Source organism: Nanorana parkeri, unplaced genomic scaffold (genome assembly GCF_000935625.1).
Source record: "Nanorana parkeri isolate BGI_ZX_2015 unplaced genomic scaffold, ASM93562v1 scaffold1592, whole genome shotgun sequence".
Lineage (NCBI taxonomy): Eukaryota > Metazoa > Chordata > Amphibia > Anura > Dicroglossidae > Nanorana > Nanorana parkeri.
In genome coordinates, this window is record NW_017307860.1 from 236,793 (window position 1) to 240,261 (window position 3,469).

General features: G+C 50.6%; 1 long non-coding RNA gene across 1 annotated transcript in view; it reads right to left on the minus strand.

The window, feature by feature from the left end:
• Nucleotides 1-1,890, minus strand: part of LOC108798952 — a 21,785-nt gene extending 19,895 nt beyond the window's left edge. Inside the window, exon 1 of the long non-coding RNA XR_001941984.1 lies at nucleotides 1,845-1,890. This is a non-coding gene — a long non-coding RNA (uncharacterized LOC108798952). The remainder of the gene's footprint in view (nucleotides 1-1,844) is intronic.
• Nucleotides 1,891-3,469: the final 1,579 nt, after the last annotated feature.

The following is a 3,469-nucleotide window of genomic DNA, read 5'->3' on the forward strand; positions in this document are numbered from 1 at the left end:
TGGACAGAGCCCCCCCATCCATGGACAGAGCCCCCCATTCATGAGCAGAACCCCCTTGAATGAATATCAATCGATTTCTCCAATGAATGGGATTCTAACAGTGAATGTGGTTTTCATTCATTTCCAGAATAGAAATTTTGAACGACATCCTCCAAGTCTCTGACATCCTCCATGTCTCTGACATCCTCCAAGTCTCTGATCCTCCAAGTATCTGATCCTCCAAGTCTCTGACGTCCTCCAAGTCTCTGATCCTCCAAGTCTCTGACATCCTCCAAGTCTCTGATCCTCCATCAAAATAATCAATTTTATGGTCAGTGAGGTAGAAACGCACTTTGCTTATTGATCGGGTCAGGACTCAGGAGGCGGTCACGGAACGCGTAGGTTCACCGACCTCCTCCACACTCACCTGTGTGGTGCGTTACTGCATGCACGCCGCTGCGCCTTATGTCGTGCATTAATAGGGATCACTTTCAGGCAGCCCAGTCATTCCGCACCGACCCCTTTTTTAGGGAACGGCCGTGCACTGCGCTGCGGTGTTGGGGCGCCATTTAAAATGAACGTCACCACGACGCATGCATGTTGCGGTATCATGCGTTGCAGTAACGTGCGATGAAAGTGTGTGAACCCGCCATGAATGAGCGCCTAGAAGTGATGTCAGGAGCATCTGCATTGCCCAGAACGTGTCACATGATCTCCGCTTAAAGGGGAACTCCACAATGCTGAAGCGGCCTGTGGCGGGAGGACTGTGCGCTCGGCGGTCAGGACTTTGTTGTCTTGTGCTGGGAATAGAATTGCGCAATGTTGTGTTTATCGGATCCTCACCTTGTGCTGGAATGTAATAAGACAAATTATAAATGTGACCGTCCCCTATAAACACTTCCCGGAATCCAGACAATCTGAAACTACAACTCCCAACAGATGTAACATTTCCAGCACTGGCTGAGAGGATGATGTCACTCCTGTAGAATATATCTGGAGGGCGGTGATGTCACTCCTGTAGAATATATCTGGAGAGCGGTGATGTCACTCCTCTATAATATATCTGGAGGGCGGTGATGTCACTCCTGTAGAATATATCTGGAGAGCGGTGATGTCACTCCTGTAGAATATATCTTATATCTGGAGGGCGGAGAAGTGTACTGAGAGCGCCGGTAACCCTTTGCTGACAATGCCGGCTGCTCAGCTCATTCCAACGTCCTGTTCCGCTCGCTGGAGGTCCGTCACTACGAAGGTCCTGAAGCCAGTCCAGCAGCATTTTCAGATGGAGGTCATATTTCCTTTACTATATCGTTTAAGGTAAGATTTGAAAATTAGAGAGAGAAGCTGATTGGTTGCCGTGCACAGCTGCTCCAGATTCTGTCTGCTCCAGTTTTGATAAATTCCCCCTCCCCCCATGTCGTCTGAGGCCGACCAACATCACACACTGCAGATATGGAGTCCAGGACAGAGGAGAACACACAATCCTTCCCCCTCACAGCCCCGTGGTCACCGGAGGAGGGAACATCCCTACCAATCACATACACACCCTGCACAGTGTTATACTGGTCTCTCGTCTACACCACTGTGCAGTGAGAGTGGTATATATGATCCATAGCGCTGCCCTAGTCTGTGGTGTAGTGATATATAGAGCGGTATATGATCCATAGCGCTGCCCTAGTCTGTGGTGTAGTGATATATAGAGCGGTATATGATCCATAGCGCTGCCCTAGTCTGTGGTGTAGTGATATATAGAGCGGTATATGATCCATAGCGCTGCCCTAGTCTGTGGTGTACAGTGATAAAGTCCTGAGGAGCCCCCCTGTCCCCCCCTCCCTGTATGCTGACAATGAAGTCAGTCCCTGTACCTGTGTATTTGTCCATGTGTCCGCCCTCGGTCCCGGCTCTCCTCCGCTCTGCTCTCCTCTCCGGTACACTGATCTGAGCTGTGCCGTGTACTCGGAGCTCCTCCGACCGTCACCCGGCTCCGCTCTGCCCCGACTGCCGGCACCATAGGAGCGCACACTCCTTCTCCGCTGCAGTACCCGGGCCGGCCACAAGGTGGCGCTGCTGTAATTGCTGTATAAAGGTGACTGTGCAGCTGCCAATCATAAGTCAGTTTTATTTCTATCATCTATTTGTATTGGTCTCGGCTACAAGTGGCACTAGAGGGGCGGACACAACAATGACGCAATGGTTCCTAAAAGTACACATCCCCCAACATTGTGTACAAAACTTTATCACAAGGTGTGACACCAACACACCTACACATGGGGGGGGGGGGTTATAGGCTCCCTGTGTTCTCCTATCTGAAACAATGAGGGCCCATTCACATTATACATTGTATCAACGCGCAGATTTAAGTGCGTTAACGCTTCGTTCACTAGCGGGCATGTGTTAAGGTACTTGCGTCGGTGTGCATTGTGAGCATGCGCAGCCCCGCGTTGTTAAAATGCATTGCAGTGCTTTTTTTTTTCTCACAGGTGATTGCAACCTTTATGCGCTGAAGCTTATTGTGATGCATCGCAGCGTGTTGCAACATGTGCCTAAAAAAAAATGCAACAAATTCTACTTTTCCCAGCACATTGGTCTGAGCCGAAGCCAGAGGATGACAGGCACACCTCCTGGTTCTTGCATTCTGGTGTGAAGGAGCCCTTAGGTCAGGCATAGGCAACCTCAGCACTCCATCTGTTGTGGAACTACATATCCCATGAGGTATTGCCTGCCCCTGCCTTACACAATCATACTGAACGGGAATAGTGACTTCAGCCAATCAGGTGCAGCCATTGCTCTGGTACTCTGACAGCCATAGCCGCCAGCTGCCAGAATACAATAGGGGGAGATCGCACTTCATACCATAAGACTGAATGTGTCTATTAGAAAGCAGCCACAGCCTGAGTAGAGGAGCCTGTCCCCTGCCAGCATGCTGCAGAGGAGGATCCTTGCTCTGTGTGTGGAAGCAGTGGTCTCTATGCAGAGGTCCCCTGTTGAGTCAGGCCTATAGCTCTTCAGTCAGCAAAGCTCATGCTCCCTGCTGATTGGACAGGCCTAGGTCTAGCTCATCAGGGGGCAGGATGAGCTGAAATGCGGGTGTGTTGAGGTGCGTCGGCAAGGTGGGCCATTTAAAATGCGTTAGCATAAAACATGCATTTATCACGCATGGCTGCAACGCACGGGCCCTGAAAGGATGGCAAGTAAGTTTTGTCTGGCATTAGGCTTGAAAAACAATCTCCGAGCGTGTGGACAGTAGTAGCAGTGTGCGATTGGACGCTTACAGTAGAGAACTCCATACACCAGGGGTGGGCAAACTGCTGAGGAACTACAAATCCCATGAGGCATTGCAACATTCTCACAGCCACAGGCATGATTCCCAGAGACAGAGGCATCATGGGATTTGTAGTTTAACGCAAGGTTGCGTTTTGCCCACCCCCGCCGTACACTGTCCTAGTCTGACGAGGAATCAATGGGGGGGGGGATTTATCAAACCTGCAGC